The sequence below is a fragment of the Pan paniscus genome, chromosome 12 (genome assembly GCF_029289425.2).
Source record: "Pan paniscus chromosome 12, NHGRI_mPanPan1-v2.0_pri, whole genome shotgun sequence".
NCBI classification, from domain to species: Eukaryota; Metazoa; Chordata; class Mammalia; order Primates; family Hominidae; genus Pan; species Pan paniscus.
In genome coordinates, this window is record NC_073261.2 from 59578115 (window position 1) to 59599529 (window position 21415).

At 37.6% G+C, this 21415-nt stretch overlaps 1 long non-coding RNA gene and 1 pseudogene across 1 annotated transcript in view; one reads left to right on the plus strand and one right to left on the minus strand.

Annotated features, from left to right (window-relative positions):
* LOC134728644 (uncharacterized) overlaps window positions 1–21415 on the minus strand; it is a 157337-nt gene that overhangs the window by 21187 nt on the left and 114735 nt on the right. The window lies entirely within an intron of this gene.
* LOC100987772 (DNA (cytosine-5)-methyltransferase 3A-like) lies at window positions 4450–6670 on the plus strand (annotated as a pseudogene).

Genomic DNA, 21415 nt, shown 5'->3' on the forward strand with positions numbered 1-21415 from the left:
TTTCTAGATAAAGCATACTAACCTCTCTCACTTTACTAGATAGGATCTCAAGAATTAAACAAGTTGAAAAGTAATACAGTAATACTGCTTGGTTTTCCTCCTTAAAAATCTCATTGTTTCAGTTTTTTTGTTTGTTTGTTTGTTTTTCCTTTTCAACTGCACTAGGGCTGTGTGTGTGTGTAGGGAAGAGACAGGGGCAGGAGGTCAGAGGCAGAGAGGAAGAGAAAGAGAGAAAGTAACAGACACAGAGAAAGGGAGAGGCAGATTCCATGCTGTTTCTGTGCATTATCTCTCTTTATATAGAAATCTTTCCCCAAATGATTTCAGGATGAATATGCTGGTCACATTCCACTTTCTTCCTTCTGACCTTGTGTCTCCAGCTGGGCTGACATACCTGCCCTGACAATTTCTAACTTTGTGACCTCTGGTAGATAAGATAACTACTTCAGCCTGGTTTCTCCATTAGTAAAATGGGAATGGTGTTGGGGGTGGCTTTGTAAGGGTTAAGTGAGATGGGTAGAAACAGTCCAGCCTTCAGTTGCTACCTCTCAGAGCTGGATGCCTCTGCAGCTGCCTCTGAAAATGTTGATTGACTAGTTGTCTTCAAGCATTAGCACACAGCCAGTGTGGCCAAATTATCTTCTACACTTCAAAAGTCTTCCCGAGGCCATGGCCTTGAATCCACCCTATTGCTCTTTTCCACTCTCCTTATCTTCTGTGCTGATGGCATTCTGCTGACCCCTACATTGTGCCGTGATGGTTAAGGACTAAAAGGTGGAAGAGGAGAATGAATTGAGCACCAGTACTGGGGTCTGATGGATCTGTGCTTGAGTCTCAGCTTACTGACTGCATGGCACTGGGTAAGTATTTAGTCTCTTTAAGTCTTAGCTTTCGTCTCTACTAAGTGGGATGACCAATAATTGTACTTACTAAAAGGGTTTTTGTGAATACTAAATGGTTACTGCAGATAAAGTGCTTACAAGTGTCTGGCCCATATTAAGAGCTTAATAGCAATACCATCAACAACAAATGAGACAGTGACTCCTAGAACAAAAGAACTGCTCTTTGGTGGCTGGATCATGCACTTGTGGTGAGTTTAGGACTTGGGGAGACCCAGAAACATGTCTGCAACTAGCAGAGTAGCTGGCAGTGTGAAGATTCCATTTTTGAGAAGAACAGAGAGCTTTTTCTATATTATCCTGCTTCCCAAAGTGAAGTAGAAAATGGGACATGGGAAGACTCCAACTCCATGTTCATTTTTTGACATTAACTCATTAAAAGAGAAAAAATCTCCTAAACCAACAAGTAGTGCCAAGGAAAGTCACTGATGCTCCCTCCTTAGGCTCTATCGGGTTATTTTTAAAGGGTCTGCTTGGGAATGACTGAAGCTACAAGTATAGCCAGAAACACAGCCACTTTCAGAGGGCAAGATCAAAGTGAAAAGATGAAAATTTGCCCCCTAAAAGTTGTCACTCTCTGAAATGCACCAAGAGTCCTGATGTTTGATAATCTGGTTTCATACCCCAAAGCAAGGTACTTGTGCCTCCATTGCTAAGAAGGGACAAGAATGAGCTGAAAACAAAATGATGACTTTTGGGCCTACAATCAACACTAATTTTTGTAATTCTTAAACCAGGAGGAGAACCTGAACCCAGCCTGAATTATCGCCCAATCTCCTTAATAAATGTGGACAGGGAAATCTCAGTAAAGGTGCTGGCTAATAGGCTGGAACAGATATTCCCACACCAAATCCATCCCAATCAGGTAGATTTATTTGGAACAGACAGTGAGGCAATAATGGGAAGCAATTATTAAATGCAGTACAGTGAACTTCTGGAGACAGAGAAGGGCCCGTGGCTGCCATTCCACCTCCTTCTCTGAAGGGCCTTTGATCACCTAGCCACTCTGCCCCTCCCCTTCATTCAGCAATAATTTGGACTGAAGGTAGCATTGTTCAGGGGGAGCTCTCAGGACTCACATGTCCTCCCCGCCCCTCTCAGTAACAAACTAGTTAATAGGACTTGCGTCATCACCTTTGTCAATTTCCCTTGCCCCATGACCCTTATTTCATTTCAAAGTTATGTTAGAAACCTGTAGAAGAGGCTTACTTCCTCTGTCAATAAACCCACTACTTCTAAGAATCTGTCCTTTCTTTGTATTGTAAGGTGCTATTTTGGGGTCAATAGCATGGGCTCTGGAGCCAGACTCTCCCTGATTTGAATTCTGGACCCAGTAAGTATCAGCTGGGCATATGACTTAGACTTCCTGTTTCAGGATTTTTTCCTGTGAAATGGGGATCATGTAAAATGAGCTTCACTGAGGTGTACAAATCAAACAAGCTCACGCAAGTCAAGAGCAAGTTAGTTAAGTTAGTGCCTGACACACAGTAAGTGCCCAATAAATTTTAGCAAGCATTATCATCACCATCCTCATCATTTTAGCAGGAGTTATCCATTGCATCTGAGACTCCCTAGTTCCAACTTCACAAGAAATTGATTTCATTTTAATAAACCATTTAATTTTAAGAAATCTCTCTTCTCTACTTTATTTTCTGAATTCCACATTCCTGAGTAAATCTTAGGTAAAACTCAGCTATCTGTGATTTTTTAAGTTATTTTCACTTGTTCAATATTGCCTCTAAAATTTGTTCAATGTCTCTTTCCCCCTCTTCTGGAGTATTCTTGGGTTATCCCCTAACAAAGCTTTATTGAAAAGCCTTAAGTTGCATCTATTTCATGCCCAATGATTATATTACCTTGTTCGCACATTCCATTAGCTGATATATATGTATATATAATCATGCCCGTGTCTCTATCATTTAACTTCTGGTTAATGTGTCAGTTCCTCTGCATTTGCGCTTCCTCCTGTCAATATTTCCTTTAAGTACATTCTCGGTTTCAGGTATGGAATCTGTGCCTCAGATTTCTGTAAATTGCCCCTACTTCTAAGTAAAGTGTCTTCTTTGGGTTTAAGAATATAGATAGATAGATGATAGATAGATATAGACAGATGATAGATAGATGATAGATAGATAGATAGATAGATAGATAGATAGATAGATAGATAGATAGATAGAGTTTTCACTGATTTCCTGACAGGAAAGAATTATTGATGGCCCTTTTAGTATATGTTTAATATACTTCCACTTTTATATTTAAGAAGAAGAAAAGATAAATTTGGAAATATATATGCAATTTCATTATAAGGTGCTATTTAAGGGTCAGTGGCATGGGCTCAGAAGACAGACTCCCTGATTTAAATTCTGGACCCAACATATATCAGCTGGGCATATGATTTAGGCTTCCTGTCTTCAAGATCCTTAGCTGTGGAATGGGAATCACGTAGTATGAACTTCACTGGGGGGTTGTACGAATCAAACAAGCTCACACAAGTTAAGGGCAAGTTAACTAAGTTAGTGCTTACCATATAGTAAGTGCTCAATAAATTTGAGCAATCATCGTCATCACCATCCTCATCATTTCTGCAGGAGCTATTCTTTATATACTTTGTATACATATATAGTATGTTTTACATACTTCCACTGATATCTTTAAGAAAAAGAAAAGATAAAGGTGGAAGTATATAAAGCATATACTAAAAGGAAAAGAAAATCACAAATTCTTTTCCCTTCCAAAAATTCATTGACTTCTAAAAACTTACTGCATTTTAAAATAATGTATCTGTTGAAAATGATAACTTTAATAGGGCCTTGCAGATTAACTAAGTGCTTAGTAAGTTTTCTAAAGCTTTGCAATGAACTGTACTGAGTCTATGATAAGTTCCAAGACTTTCTTCATGGAAGTAAATAACATTTAAGTAAGGTCTTGAAGCATCAAGTGAAGGTGAGAAATGCATTCAGGGCAGAAGCTAAATGACCATGGGCCCAGAGGAAAGAATAATTTAGAGGCCTTTGGCAAGTCAGAAGTCCTGAGTAGAGCTAGGTATGTAGAGGTTATAGGATGAAGATTCTTTAAGTTAAGCCCGTTTTGCTTTGCTTTATTGTATATATATATTTAAGCTGTACAAATGATGTTTGGAAACCTACACATAGTGGTTGCATACACTTATATATAGTGGTTAACCACATCCAAGCAAATTTACATATCCATAATCTCATATCTTTTAGCCATGTCTGAAAAGTTGGATGATGAGGTTGTGAAAAGCCTTGAGAGCTATGCCAAGGAATTTTGACTTCATCCCAGTATCTGGGTCAGGAGAGAGTCATAATCAGAGCAATCATCTGAGAGGATTCATCTGGATTAATAAGGGAAAAGGTAGGAGCAAGAGCGGAGACCCATTAGGAGGCTTCTGAAATGAGTTAGACAAGAAGTAATAAAGGTTTAAATGAGAGTAGTATCAGCTAGAAAGAAAAAAAAAAGGCATCGCATCTCATAGGGGTGAAATTGAAAGGACTTGGCAACTAATTGGATGTGGAATTCCAAGTAAAAAATGCTGAAGATGCTGAGCTGGACCTCAGAGGGCTACACCTGGCCTCATGGGCTGAGAAGAAAGGCCAAGGTCACTGCAGTAATGAATGCTATGCAAGAAAACTAGGGCTCAAAGGAGTCTGCAAAGGTGGAGGAGGCCAGCCCTGCTGCTGTGCGGCAGCCCAGCAACCCACATCCCCCACTGTCGTTACCACACCTGAGCCTGTCGGGACTGAGGCTGGGAACAAGTACATCAAAGCAGGTGACGATGAAGTACATCAAAGCAGGTGACAAAGACAGCTGGGGCTTTGGCAATGGGGAGCTGGTGTGAGGAAAACTGCAGGGCTTCTCCTGGTGGCCGCATTGTGTCTTGGTGGATGACAGGCCAGAGCCGAGCAGCTGAAGGCACCCACTGTGTCATGTGGCTTGGAGAGGTGAGTTCTCAGTGCTGTGTGTAGAGAAGCTGATACCACTGAGCTCCTTTTGCAGTGTGTTCCACCAGACCACCTATAATACAACAAGCAGCTCATGTACCACAAAGCCATCTACGAAGTCCTGCCGGTGGCCAGCAGTGTACAGGGGAGCTGTTCCCAGAGAGCTATGACAGCGATGAGAGTGACACTGCCAAGGATACAGAGGTGCAGAGCAAGCAGATATTCAGATGGACCTTTGGGGGGTTCCAGCCTTCTGCCCCCAAGAGACTGGAACTACAAGAAGAGGAGAAGAATCCCAGCAAAGAAGTTTATGCACACGTGAGGGGTGACCCTGAGGCAACTGCTTAGGCACCACCCCCACCAGCCAAAGAGCCCCGAAAGAGCACAGCTAAGAAGCTCAACATGGGACCGAGCACAGTAGCTCACACCTGTAATCCCAGCACCTTGGGAGGCTGAGGTGGGCGGATCACAACGTCAGGAGATCAAGACCATCTTGGCCAACAGGGTGAAACCCTGTCTCTACTAAAAAGTACCAAAATATCTGGACGTGGTGGTATGTGCCTGTAATCCCAGCTACTGGGGAGGCTGAGGCAGGAGAATCACTTGAACCAGGGAGTCGGAGGTTACAGTGAGCCGAGATAGCACCATTGCACTCCAGCCTGGTGACAGAGCAAGACTCTGTTTCAAAAAAAAAATAAAAAAAAGAAGCTCGACATCAAGGAGACTGTTGATGAACACAGAAGAGTAGTTAGTGTACAAGGTGAGGAAGAAGTGCCAGAACATCAAGGACCTTTGTGTCTCTTGTGAGAGCCTCAATGTCACTCTGGAACAGCCCCTCTTCATGCTAGGAATATAACGACATTGCAAGAACTGCTTGCTGGAATATGCATACCAGTATGATGAAGAAGGCTATCAGTTCTGCTGCACCATCTGCTGCTGTGGGCACGAGGTGCTCATGTGCTGGAACAACTGCTGCAGGTGCTTTTGTGTGGAGTGTATAGACCTCTTGGTTGGGCCAGAGGTTGCCCAGGTGACCATTAAGGAAGATCCCTGAAACTGCTACATGTGTGAACACAAGGGCACCTGTGAGCTGCTGCAGTGGTGGGATGACTGGCCCTCTCAGATCCAGATGTTCTTCCCCAATAACCCTAACCAGGAATTTGACCCTCTGGAAGTCTACTCGCCTGTCCCAGCTGAGAAAAGAAAGCCGCCCATCCAGGTGCTGTCTCTTTTTGACGGGATTGATATGAGGTTCCTGGTGCTGAATGGCTTGGGCATTTAGGTAGATCACTACATGTCTCAGAGGTGTTTGAGGACGCCATCATGGTGGGCATGCTGTGGCACCAGGGGAGGATCACGCACATCAGGGATACCCGAACCATCATACAGAAGCACAACCAGGAGTGGGGCCCATTCTCTGCAATGACCTCTCCATTGTCAACCCTGCCCACGAAGGACCCTACCAGGGCACTGGCCAGCAGTTCTTTGAGTTTTCTCACCTATGCATCATGCACAGCCCAAGGAGGGAGATGATCACCCTTCTTGTGGCTCCTTGAGAGTGTGGTGGCCATGGGCACTAGTCAAAAGAGAGACATCTCACAATTTTTTTATTTGAATTCCATGATGATTAATGCCAAAGAAGTGTCAGCTGCACACCAGAACTGCTACATCTGTGGTAACCTTCCCAGTAAGAGCAGGCCATTGGCATTCACCGTGAATGTAAGCTGGAGCTGCAGGAGTGTCTGGAGCATGGCAGAAAAGCCAAGGTCAGCAAAGCGAGGACCATTACTACCAGGTCAAACTCCATAATGCAGGGTAAAAGACCAGCGTCTCCCTGTCTTCATGAATGAGAAGGACACCTTAGGTGCACTGAAATGGAAAGGGTATTTGGACTCCCTGTCCATTATACTGACATCTCCAACATAAGCCATTGGGCAAGGCAGAGACTGTTGCGTGAGTCATGGAGCATAGCAGTCACTTGCCAATTCTTCCCTCCACTGAAGGGGTATTTTGCTTGTGTGTAAGGGACATGGGGGCAAACTGAGGTAGTGACACAAGTTTAAACAAACTAAAAAAAAAAAAAAAAAAAAGCCATAATAAAACACTAACAATGTAAGGAAGGAGAGAAGTATCAGCACCCAGAAGAGAAAAAAAGAATTCAAAACAAAACTACAGAGGCAGAAATAACGGAGGGCTTTGCCTTGCAAAAAGGGTTGGATATCTTCTCCTGATTTTTCAATGTGTTTCTTCAGTTCTATTTAAAAACAAAACAAGCTCCCTCCCCTTCCTCCTCCTCCGCCCTCCACCTTTTTTTCTTTTTCTTTTTTTTTTTTGGTAAGAACTTTTGTTTTCTACTATTTTCCATCTATGTTGCCGCAAAGGACATTGGTAGAGTTGGAGACCATTATCTTAAGCAAATTAATGCAGAAACAGAAAATCAAATACCACATGTTCTCACTTATAAGTGGAAGCTAAATATTGCATACATATGGACACAAAGAGGGGAACAACAGACACAGGGCCTACTTGAGGGTGGAGAGAGGGAGGAAGTTGAGGATTGAAAAACAACCTAATCAGGTACTATGCTTATTACCTGGTAAAATAATCTGTATACCAAACCCCTGTGACACACAATTTACTTATATAACAAACCTGCATATGTACCCCTGAACCTAAAACAAAAGTTAAAAAAAGGATGGGGGGGATGTACTATGTCTTTTGGCTCCGAACCCACCTTTCTATGTTAAGCTTTGGGATGCTGGGCATGGGACTCTACAAACATCCTTTCTCCTTGGCTAGCTGGCTTTCTACTGTGTTATACTAATGGGAGTGACAGAAAACATCAAGAGGCAGAAGGGGCATGCTTCTTCCTGTTTGCTCACTGTTCTAGTCGGCATCACCCCAGCTACAGCCCTTCGCTTTGGAAATGGCAGTTATTTCCAGTTTCCAGTTATTTTCCACTCCTAAAATCAGTCTCGTGTTGCACCCCTTCAAGGTACTAGACGGGGCTCTTTCCAGAGGTCCAAGACCCAGCTTTGTAAAGCCTTTTCTCCTAGTCTGTAGCTTCTAATAATAACAACCTTCCTCTTGAGCCTCAGATTGGGTTTAAGATATCTGACTTTGTAAACTGTACACAAAGTTAGTACACAGTAGTTATTAAAAGGAGAACAAAGACTATTTTTTTTCTAGTTGAGAATCAAGACAAGAAATTAGGTGGGTTGGATCATATTCCAAGGTCTGTACTCTCTTCCCGTCTTCTCTGTGCTCAAAGCACTCATTTGCTACCTAGGCTTGAGAATGTCACCTGTACACATGATTTGGGGTCAACATGGTCCACATTGTCCTCATTTTGTCTATGCCTTAACTATTGGAACAGTTAAGAGGTAAACCCACCAAGCTAAGTAGACCCTTCCACCAGCACATCCAAGAGCAAGCATCTTGGTGGCACTGTCTTACTTAGACTTTCCTCTTCCATTCCTTAATGGTGTCAGGCTTCCACAAGACACTGCATTCAACATTTGAGTTATTTTGCAAGAGAAAGTTTAAATCAATTGAAAAAAGCAGAATCAACTTCAACAAGAAATACAACAGGAAAGAGGAAAAAAGGACTCTGTCTCAGTAATAATTAGGCTCGTCTTAAAATAAAATCTATTTTCTGAATGTACCATAATTTCTGAGGTTGGCAGACCTTGGTGCCTGTGCCTGATTGTTCTATCTGTCAAACTAAAGGCCATGAAAAGCTCTGAACCACAATGGAAAAAACACTTCAAGGTCTAAAAATTGCTACCAAAGACCTCTCTGGGGGACACCATCTTCATGGAATCACCAGAAAGAAGCCAGTCTGAGTCTTTAAGAAACTTAAGAAAAATTATGCAAATAACTCAACCTCAGCTCCAGGGACTTCCTCTTACTAAAATCGATGCTGACTCAAACACATTAAATGATTAGGACCACCTTTTCAGTATATAATACATGGTTTTGTTTCATTAACTAAAGAGCCCTGTGTTGTCTGAAACAACAGAGAAATTAAATTGATGTGAGTTGCTGTTTGGGCCTGAACTTTGAAAAGCTGTGCCTCTTAATTCTACCCTGAGTTTAAAATATGCCACACCTGGACAATCTGGTTCTCTCCAGGGAATGTACTAAATCTGGATTTTTTTATCCATCTGAAGTCCACCATATGGAACAACTGTGTCATTAAAATGGGCATTAAAAAGATTTGTTCACTCAGCTACATTTAGACAGATAATAATATTTGGCAATTTGATATAGTGCCTTTCACCTGTCCATCTCAAAGTAAGCAATTTATAAACACATATTGTTATAAACTTTTTATAAGCCAGAGGTATGTCAGCTTTTCCCTCTGCAGAAAACAGCTCCTGCATGCCATACACTAAGTCCATACCAAGTAAGAGATGGTGCAAAATCAAAAAACAAAATATATACACCTAATCTGTACTTATAAAAATTAAAAATAAAATTAAAAAAAACAGTCCAAGAATGTTAAGTACATAATATCTAAAATAGTAACTACAATTTGTCCACCCTGAGCAGGGAAAAACAGAAACACTGCATGTATAGAAAATATTTGTTTTCTTTTTCCTAGCCTTGGATCCACAAAAACAGAATTTTTCATAATAGTTATAACACTGTTACTTAAATAACTGTGAATGAAATTGGTTAAAACCTCATAACCACTTCACTTTAGCAATTTGGTGTCTGGCAATAAGAATTAATAGTCTCCCTATGCAATTTCAATTAGGTTTTCCATAATTGCCATCCATTTTCATATCTAGCTCTTTAGGTCTATTTCTCAGTAGTTCAGAACTCAGAGATGTAGAAACATAGTTAATTGTTCTTTGCAGACCACTAACATTCCTTGGCACATAATATATGCATATAACTTATTTATATTTCTCTTTTCTTCCAACCTCAGTCTGTCTATTAAACAATGCATACCTTCCTTTCCATACCACCTTTACTCTGTGATTTCTTTACTTGTGTAGCACAAAAGATTTCTAGGGGATAAATGTCACATACTCAAGAAAAGAATTGAGCTTCAGACTGTTTTCATTTATCAAACATGTTGATACAGATTACAAAACATAAATATGGATTAAAAATATATCTTACATATACATACATAACTTCACAAAAGTTTGTCAGATAGGGTAGGACAAAGCTCATAGTGTCAAATTCTGCTCCTGGGAAGTGCAAAAGGGCCAATAGTGTGAATAGAACATCCAGGCAAACATTCCACAAGATATGAATGCATTGTTTGCAACTCAATGGATAAATGCTTGAGGGGATGGATTCCCCATTCTTCATGATGTGCTTATTTTACATTCCATGCCTATATCAAAACATCTTATGTACCCCATAAATATATATACCTACTATATATGCACAAAAAATAAATAAATACTTTTTTAATGATATGAATGGATGAAATAAGGCAGACAGTTACAGACTGTCTCAGGTGATCAAAAAGATTCCTGTCAACATAGTCCGGATAATATATGCTTAATATAAGAATATCTTGTACTAACAATTCCCAGATGATAACATTTTAAACTATCAATTTTTAAAGAGGTTACTTATTATGAGCATGTTTTCCATAATGTTTAGGAAAGATTGGAAACTCAAACAGTTACAGGAACTAGACAGGTAACATTAATGAGTGAAATATGCAGGTGTATAATAACAGGGAGGAGTATATAATAACAATAGTTTGTTGTGATTTATATCCTAATGGAAATTCTTTTATAAGCACATAGCATATATGCTTACATATTTATTGATAGGTGTATATGTAAACATGTGGAAAATAAGTGCATACACACACATGCACATACATATATGTTCCATAATTTTTAAATAAATCTGATACAACCCTATTAAACTGGACACACATGCACCCTTTGAAATGGGTAGCTGCCTCTCAGCTCAAGGCAATCGCTTTCATGCAAGAATGTAGGCCCTATAAGGACAGATATTCTGACTTCTCAACAAGAACTGCAAGTTTTCACTTTTTCAAAAGTGAAATATTTTAATTTTTAAATGTTGGCTCCAATTTTCTTTAAACCCTCACCTGTCAAGTAACAGCATGTCAATTAGTCAAATCTTGTTCCTTAGCAACAAGCTTGCAATCATTAGTGTCCAGTAAAGCTTGTATTTCATGTCTGGGAAGAAAACTAGGGGAAACCATACATTGTTTAAAGTTTAGTTTTTGGCATCCACAGAAATAAAGATTTATAATATAAATTAAGTTCACTATTTGAAAATAGTTATATTTCTTGAAAAATTGTGTTTGTGAATGAGATTTGTCCTCAACACACAAAAAGCTTTTTTAAAACAGTAAGAAAAATGGGCACAAAAAGTTATGTATAAAAAAAGTGTAAATTATATGAACATGCAAATATTAGAAAGAAAAAGCACATGACTATTAAACATAGAAAAGGATGGTTAACCCCAGTGTTATGCAACTCACTAAAAATTTTTTAAGGACTATAAATATAATTAAAATATCAAAAAACATGAATTATGTAATATAAATAAATAAATTTATATTACATATAATTATATAATAATTATATATGTATATAAAGTAATAATTTTTATAATGCTCATATATAATTATATATTATATATGCTAAAGCATAGCAAGAGTGACTTTTACTCCAGTTCCCAATAAGTTCCTCATCTGCTTCCGAAACCACCTCAGTCTGGACTTCACTGTCCATATGACTATCAGCGTTTTGGTCACAACCATTCAACAAGTCTCTAGGAAGTTCCAAACATTCCCTCATCTTCCTGTCTTCTTCTGAGCCCTTCAAACTGTTCCAAACTCTGCCTGTTACTCAGTTCCATAGCTGCTTCTACATTTTCAGGTATCTTTATAACAATACCCCACTCCTGGTGACAATTTTCTGTATTAGTTCATTTTCACACTGCTATAAAGAACTACCTGAGACGGGGTAATTTATTTAAAAAAAAAAAGGTTTAGTTGACTCACAGTTCCACCGGCTGTACAGGAAACATGGTTGGGAGGCCTCAGGAAACTTACAATCACAGGAGAAGGCAAAGGGGAAGTGAGCACATATTCATGTGTTAGAGCAGGAGAAAGAGAGAGAGAAGGGGGAAGTGCCACACACTTTTATATCATCAGATCTCTTGAGAACTCACTTACTATCATGAGAACAGCAAGGAGGAAATTTGCCCCCATGATCTTATCACCTCCCACCAGGTTCCTCCCTTAACACTGGGAATTACAAATCAACATGAGATTTGGGTGGGGACACAGAGCCAAACCCTATCACAATCTGTGAGTAAATAAATGGGAAGTAACTGAAAACAAGGAAAAGAAGGTATTTTTCTATACCAATAATAATGTTTTTTTCTGCATTGTGATTACTAAAAGCTTTAACTCTACTATTTGTCTTTATTTTCAATTGGTTCCCATCTTACTGTTCTCTCTTACAAAGAAAAAAAAATCACCTTCTCTGGTGCCCCCTTATTAATTATAAAAATATATTTCTTGTTGTTCCTTTGTCTTGCATGTTTCTTCCCCTCAAGCATTTTACTCAAAACTGACCTGAGCTCAATGTCAGATTTCTTTTCAACATTTCACCTGCCTGGATTATATCTGACAGACTCCTCTTTCCAGCTAAAGTTGTGACTGTTGAAGACAAAGGCAGGCCAATGAATTTGGGGACATGGGGAATTATCTTGTTTTCTTACATCACATTCTACAACTAGAGGCAATTACTTTGTCACTGCCCTTGTCTTGCTTCTACTCATTTTTTGGTTTTGGAAAACACCATTTAACTATGTCGTGAACACCTTAGGCACTACTCACAGATGCACATCTCACTTGTTTCTTTGCTGTTGTTCTGAGCTACTCATGCTGTGCTCTGCCCATATGCCCCTTCCCGTCAACTGGCATCCCTCAATAGTGATCTGAGTCTTTTTCTTTCAAAGCATCTTCCCATAAAACAGAGATCAGAAAAGTCCTCTTAGTCATAAACTTGCTGCTGTGTCTTTTCTCTTACTCATAAACTCTGACTGCTGTGTTTTCTGTCTTCAAACTCACAGCACGCTCTATCCTTCCTCCGCCAGGAAAAAGTCATACAATCAGAGACCCTGCCTGACAGACCCTGTTTCCACCTATTATCAGCATACTCAAGATGAAATAAAATAAAAACAGCAATACATTTCCAACTTCAAACAAGAAAAAGAAGATACATTTTTCCCTATTCCTCCCACTAAGTACAGCTAAAACCCTTGGATTTTATATATAAAGCAAGCATAAGAAGATTGTAAGAAGTAGAGAAAAGAAAACTAACTAGGAAACTCTGGACTCAAGAACAGATGTGGCAGTGTGTTCTCTGCATTTTCATTTGCTTTCTCTGTACCCTAAACTAGGCACTTGAGAAGGCTGTAATATATTACAACTATTTTGGAAAAAGTTCTGGCAGGTCCCTGTAAAACTATATATAGACTTATCCTATGACACATCAATTTCACCCCTAGATATTTATGCAATGGAAATTAAATCCTATGTTCACAAAGTACATAAAAATAACATTCATGGCCGTTTTATTCATAACAGAAAAAAACTGGAAACTGCCCATTGTCCATCAACAGAAGGGATAAAAAAAACTAATATTTTAATACAACGAAACACTACTCAATAAAAATGTATAAACTCTCAATACATGCAAAAACATGGATAAATCAAAAATATTAAGCTTAACTAAAGAAGCTAGATACAAGAGTAGAACACACTATATGATTCCATTTATATGAAATTCCAGAACATGCAAACAATGCTATAGTGAAAAAGATCAGAATTGTTATTGTCTCTGAGGAATGCAACAGGGAATGACTGGGAATAGACATAATGAAACTTCCTGATATAATAGATATATTCTATAACTTGATAGGGGATTATGTTAGACAGGTGTATGAATTTCTTAAATTTCAGCAATTATAGCCATAATTGTATATTTTATCATATATGAAGTTTACATCAGAAGTAAAGAATTGTAAAGAAATATTGAACTCTAGTTAATGTTATTCATGCTGAAATAATTAGGTTGAAATGTAGTCATGTCTGTAATTTATTTTGGAATATACAAAATATGATAGATTAATGGATAGATACATATACAATAAACAAGCATTATAAAACAATAATGGTAGAATCTAGGTGGTGAATATATTCACTATAAACTTCTTTCAACTTTTCTTTATGTTTGAATTGTTTATATTAAAATGTTAGAGAGTAGAAATGGCCATACAAATGTAGTTCTCTTTCAAGACTCTATTTTGTTGGAACATTTCTTTATTTCATTACTTGTTTATCCTTTAGCCAGTGCCACACTTTCTTACTTATTATAGCTTTATATTAAGTTCTTCTCCTTCAAGATTATCTTGACTATTTTTGACCCTTTACTTTTACTATAAATTTTAGAATGAACTTGTCAATTTTCACCATATTTCCTCTGAGATTTTTATTGAAATTGAATTGAATCTATGGATCAATTTATATGGGAAATAAACACCTTTACAATATTGGATCTCCAATCCTGTTCCTCTATTTATTCAGATCTTTTTAATTTATTTTAATAATATTCTGAAGTTCTCAGTACGGTAATCTTAAATGTCTTTTTGATCTTTTTTTCTTAAGTACTTGGAATTGCTTTATTCTATTAAAACATTATTTTTTAATTGATGGTTGTATATAAAAATACAATGAAATGAACCAGAGATCCTTGGAGAAATGCCTAATTCTAGGACTGGAGCATTTTAGAGAGCCAGAAAGTAAGAAAGTGCTCAAAAACAGTACAAAAAATCACACATTGATGAGAGTATGTCAAAGGGACAAAGGTGTCAACTGAAAGAGCTCTCAACAGTCAAAGCTGGAACAATTTGCACAACAAAATAAAACAAAATTGTATTTACTGGATCATAAGCTAAAATATAAAATAAATATCTATGAGTCAATACTGGTATCAATAAATTATTGAATAAATAAATACAGGGAAAAAGACACATCTCTCAAGTAAAAGAGTTAAAAATAATTAAATGGATACCCATCCCTTAACAAAAGGGAGCATAAATTCCCACTTTTTCAGGGGGGGGCTGCCCACAGTGACTCCATGTAAAGAGTTTAGTATAGAAGGGGAGGTAGGGCAGAGTAAATGGAAAATCCTGGCAAACATCAGCTCAACCAGGTGATCAAGCTCAACATCAACAGTGATAAATCATGCTGATAGTGTGTGCCCTTTAGATGACATGATTTAAATGGCACTCTACCTCTATGGTCTTTCTCCCAAAAAGCCATAACCACAGTCTAGTCATTAAAAAAAATCAAAATCAAACAAATTCCAATAGAGAGGGATTCTACAAAAACCTAACCACTACTTCTCAAAGTGTCAAGGTCATTAAAAACAAGGAAAGTCTAAGAAATTGTCATAGTCAAGAGGAGCCTAAAGAGGCATAACAACTAACTGTAACATGGTATTTTGGATGAGATCCTGTAATAGAAAAAGGGCATTAGATAAAAAACTAAGGAAATCTGAATGAAATGTGGGCTTTAATTGATAACAATGTATAAATATTGGCTTATTAATTGCAATATTAAAGGAACTGTATTTGTTGAACTTGTATCCAGAAACCCTAATAAATTTACTTATAAAGTTTCATAGATTATCTGTATACTCTTTTGAATTTTCTGTATAGACAATCATGTCATCTGTGAATAATCACAGTTTTATAATTTCCTCTCTAATTCATTTATCTCTTTTTTCCTTGCTTTATTGCTATGGATAGGACCTTCAGTACTACATTTAATAGAAGTGGTGACAGCACTATTTCATTCCCATATAAAGCAGAAAGTTTTCAACATTTTACCATTAAGAACAATTTTTACTAGAAATTTCCTGTACATACTTTATTACATTAAGGAAATTCCTTTCTATTTCTAGTTAGCTGAGATTTCTTTTTTATCATAAATGTGCTTTCTGCTATACCAATTAATATAGTCATATAATTCTATCTTTGTTTTATTAATGTGGTGAATTATATTGTGTGATTTGTTTTCAAATGTTAAACCAACGTTGCATTGTTTGAATAAACAGCACTTGGTTGTGATATATTATCCTTTTTACAAATCACTAGATTAAGATTTCTAAAGATGTTATTTACTATTTTTATATCCAGATTCATGAGAGGAATCAGCCTATAATTTACCTCTTATATGATTTGTCAAGATTTGGTATCAATACACTGCTAGCTTCATAAAGTAGGATGGGAATTGTTTCCTGTTTTCCTATTTTTTAACAGCATTTGTATGAGATTGATATTATTTCTTCTTTCAATGTATGTGAGAATTTGCCAGTGAAGCCAACTAGGTGTAGAGACTTCTTTGTGGAAAGGTTTAAATTGCAGATTCAATAGTAGTTATATATCTAGGTCTATTTCTATTTTTGATTTCATCTTGTGTCAGGTGGGATATATTGTCCATTTTTAGTAATTAATTCCACATGAGTCTTCAGTCTCATTCTCAAAGTTGTTCTCGGACCTTTGTTGTTTTTGATACCTGAAGGATCTGTAGTGATATCTCCTTTTCAACTCCTGACATTGGCAATTTATGACTTTTCTTTTTTTCTTAATTAAACTTGATAAGAGTTTCTTGATTATGCGGGGGTTTTTTCCCCAAAGATTTGACTTGTGATTGGCCATATGACTTTCCCCAAATCCAGCTGAATGTCTATAAGAAATATATCCTTCTCCATGTCCAGCATCATGGAATTCCCAAGCATTCATACTCAAAATCACAACAAAGTTTTTTTAAAGGCACTAAAAATGAAACAAAAATCAAATCAACAAAAACTTTTCTAACTCTGAGCATTATCTAATACTCTCTAAACACAGAGAGTATCAGAAGGGATTATGGCAAGAAATAAAGCTTGACAGAATGCATTTTTGAAAATAGTGTGCCTTGATGAAAGAAAGACTCACATTAAGGCAACATGCTTCCCCATAGGTTGCCAGGAGGTCCTTCTGTTCTCAAGTTGAGATGGTCTGGCCAGGCAGCTACAAAAATGATGATGTAGTCATGTTGTGAAATCAATCAATAAACTTTGACAGAGGTGATGAGGGAAAGAGAAATTTTTCTAGAAGGGCCTAAGAATAGGAAATTTCCTAATTGTTCTATCTGTGTGAAAATTGAGGACACAGGATTTAATAAATGACCTCTTAAGGTTTCCTCCAGCTTGATTCATTCACAAGTCAGCAGAACCTGGCTTAAGATAACAAAACTCTTGGATTTGTTTAAACACATGTACATTTGATTTTTGTAGTGCAACTGTCTTGAGACATTCAAAATTCTATTAATGCATTATTGCCCTGTTCAACTAGCATATCAAAATACAATAAAAAGCTCACTAAACATACTTATCAGAATTGGAATTTTAACATGTCTTATATAACATAGTTATTATATATATATATATATATATATATATATATATATATATCTTTAAGTACCCATATGTCCTGTTAAAAATAAAAACTAGTGTTTAGGAATAGCTATTGCCTGATAAAACTACCCATTGACTTCTTTGCTAGAAAAATGCAGCTCGTAAATTGACACCTTTCAGTCCATCTGTAAGTACAGCATGTTCCACATCACAATTATAACATAGGAATCTTAACTTTAAATGAGACAAAACAAACATAAAATTAGCACTAGTGGAAACCCCCTGCTACTCAATTTGTGTTGGGTTTAACACCTTCTTATTGTATATATTCTTCCACATAAACAGTTTTATATTAGCCTTGATATGGTGCCTTCCAACAATTCAATGTTGAGCTGTTTAAAAGCACTAATTAGCAGCTTTAATGCAGAAGAGAACACATGTATTAGAAAATTCCTGTAAACCCAGAATACCCTTTGGGCCCTGCCATTGGTGTGTGAAATAACTCAATAAAAAATATACTATATTGTTAATCACAAGACCTTTCAGGAATATAATCAATCACAGAGGAAATATAAACTGTACCTTTATAAACAAAAGGAGAAAAATGATAAATCTCATTTCAGCTGAGTATAGGAATCATCACAATGAGCAAATGCATTTATAAACTAAGCACATTTCATAACAATGATAAAACTATTACACTTATATATACATCCAATTGACATATATGCATTGCATTCAATTTTAGCACAACTGGCAACACATTTATTGAATTAACACTTCATTTATTTCTTTCTATCACCTCCAACAATACCAAAGCCATGTTTACATACAAATTAATTTTAACAGAAAATAAATGATCTTGAAGTATTTTACACTATTTTGAAAATATGGAAACACATTTAATTTTCAAGGTATTCTAGGAACACATTTTTCTATAATCTGGAATGTTCACATAACCTAATTATTTCTTTTTAGGTAACTTTTAATATAGCTAGCCATTCATAACTTCGAGAAATGTTTTTCTTTCCTCCAACTTTCCATATACCTTGATCAAATAGTTCTAGTTAATATTTCTAATACATGTAAATAATTATATTCTTGAGTGCTTTAAAATTAGACTAATTTCTACACCATTAAGGAGCAAAAATATTTCTAGTTTTTGATGCATTATAAGTGGGAGATATTAATTTCCAGATGAAATTATGCATAAGCAGGGGAAAAGCTTTCTACTGAGATAATATTTAAACATAAAATGTTAAGCATCTCAGGATTTACAAATGATTAAAAGCAAATAAGAAAATGCAATCATATTGTATTTGGATTGTGGAACCCTCTCCCATCCATGCAATGTTTTAGTCCCCAAATCAAAAAGCATCTTTCTATTTTAAAGTTGTTTACTTGCCAAGCTAAATGGTTTGAACAGTAGCAGAGACTCGAAACCAAAGAAATGGCATACTTGAGTAAACATGTTTATGCTATGTCATATAAATGAATTATAAACAGTAGTAGTCTCTTTGGTTTTTTATCCTTAATACATTGTTCTTTGCACAACCCGCCACTAAGCAATGTAATCTTTAAAGGAAGTTTTGAAAACTTGAAGGAAATAAACTCATGCCAAATTATAGATATTTACTAATATAGTACTAATCAAGCTTTACTATTTGGGGAGCATAGCTTTTTAAAATTATCGTGAAAGGATGGAAGTATCCCACTGCAAGTAGAAATTTCCACACAATTAGTAATTTCAATGCTTTCCAGCTTTATTCCACTATTAGAAACAGATTTAGACAAGGACCTCACATACTTGTTATGAATATATTTTAATATATTTTCTCCAAAGGAATAAAGCAGGCTGACACTTGAGTTTGTTTCTACTTTCATGTCTTGCTTTAAATGGCATTTTATGTTATGGACTAATGAGTTTCATATAGTGCACTTAATGTACTTAATGTATAGTATTTCACTAAAAACACTGAGTATTTCATTCTGGGGGGCTGCCCTGACACTTGATGAGCATTTTTATGTATGCTTGCAGTATGTTTAGAGTCATGCCATCTTTTAGAGGCAGGTTCTCCTCTTCCTCCCCTTCCTCCCCTTCTTCGCCTTCCTCCCCTTCCTCCCCTCCCTCTCCTCCCCCTCCTCCCCCTCATCCATCTCCCCCTCCTTCATCTCCCCCTCCTCCATCTCCCCCACCTCCATCTCCCCCACCTCCTCCCTCTCCTCCTTCCCCCTCCTCCTCCTCCTCTTCTTTCTTCTTTCTTCTTTCTTCTTCTTCTTGACGGAGTTTCGCTCTGTCTCCCAGGCTGGAGTACAATATTGGAATGGCGTGATCTTGGCTCACTGCAACCTCCATCTCCCTGGCTCAAGCAATTCTCATGCCTCAGCCTCCTGAGTAGCTAGGACTACAGGCATGAGCCACCATGCCTGGCTAATTTTTGTATTTTTAGTAAAGACAGAGTTTCACCCTGTTGGCCAGGCTGGTCTTGAACTCCTGGCCTTAAGTGATCCATCTGCCTCAGCCTCCCAAAGTGCTGGGATTACAGGTGTGAGTCACCACGCCCAGCCCCCTTTTCTTCTTTCCAATACGGGGTTTCATGTTACTATTTGTGACAGGCAACACTGTCTTTTCATAAATGTATATCTATCTATCTTCTTTGATGGAATTGGGTTAAGATGGTAAGGAATCAGGTAAGGGAAAAAGACAATATTTCTAGTTCTTCACAGGCCTGCTATGTTGAACGATATGACTATTTTATTCATTTCCTCCAACAATACCTAGAACTACTGTTAACAAAGTAACACACACTAGGTGGTTTAAACCAGACATGTATTGTGTCACAGTGCTGGAAGCCAGAAGTCCCAAATTAAGGTGTTAGCAGGAACTTACTCCCTCTGAAATCTGTAGGGGATATTCCCTCCTTGCCTCTTCCTAGCTTCTGGTGGTAGACATCAATCCCTGGCATTCCTTGGCTTGCAGCTGTGTCACTGTAATCTCTGCCTCTGTAGCCACTTGGTGTTCTCCCCTGTGTGCCTTCCTATTGTGTTCTGATAGCAACAATGGGCAGATTGAGCTAAGGGCCCCCTTTCTTCAGTATGATCTTGTATTTACTAAATATATCTGCAATGACCTTATTTCCAAATAAGGTAATACTTTTGAACTACTGTGGGTTAGGACTTTGGCAAATCTTTTGGGGCAGGGGGACCTACTTCAACTCATAGCAGCCATTAACTAATATCAGATATAAACCTAACTTAGCATGCCTGGGCCTAAATGGCTAGCAAGGATCTTCCTTGGCATCTTCCCCTTTCCAGGGGTTCCACTGCCTGGAGATGGCTTCATGGAGAGCCACCTTTCTCCTATAGGAACCAGTCAGGCAAAAGAAAAAGGAGTAAAGTGAAGAGGTTAGGATTGCTAACACTCATTCATGGACCATCCTGGTATATGTACAAACATATGGTCTTTAATGAACGTCTTTTTGGAGAAATTAAGATGTACGGTAAGGCAGAAAAAGTAAGGAAAGAACCCCCTCTCTCTTGCCACAGTTACAAACTCTTTATTTGAAAAGGTTCCATGGAAACCTATTCCCTCAGTCCGCTGAGAGTGTCCTGCTTCCCATTAATTCTATCCTGTGGAGATCACTGGTCTCTAGAGTCATTGTCATCCTCCAATTCACCAATGAAAAATCTGCTGTTGTTTTTTGTTTTTTGTTTTTTTAAAAAAGGAAGAAAGGGCTCAAAAACAATGTGCGGGGAGTAGATTTGCATTACCTCCCACTTCAGTCTTTGTCTTCAAAGTCCTTTCTGCAGAGTATTAAATGGTGTTTGGCTTTTTTTTTTTTTGGAGGGGAGGAGAAGTCAATGAGATTTTTGAAAGGGCTCAGAACAGAGAGGTTACTTTTGAACAAATGACATGTAAGGCAAGATAAATTTGCATTTTGCAGACCTCATGAAAAACAAGTCCAGCTTTGTCTGGGATTCGCTGAGAAGTCATTGAAGGTAAGCATCAGCTCCCCATTGGTCATGATGTGGTAAAAACCAGAGAAACATGAGCTAAAAAGAGTTT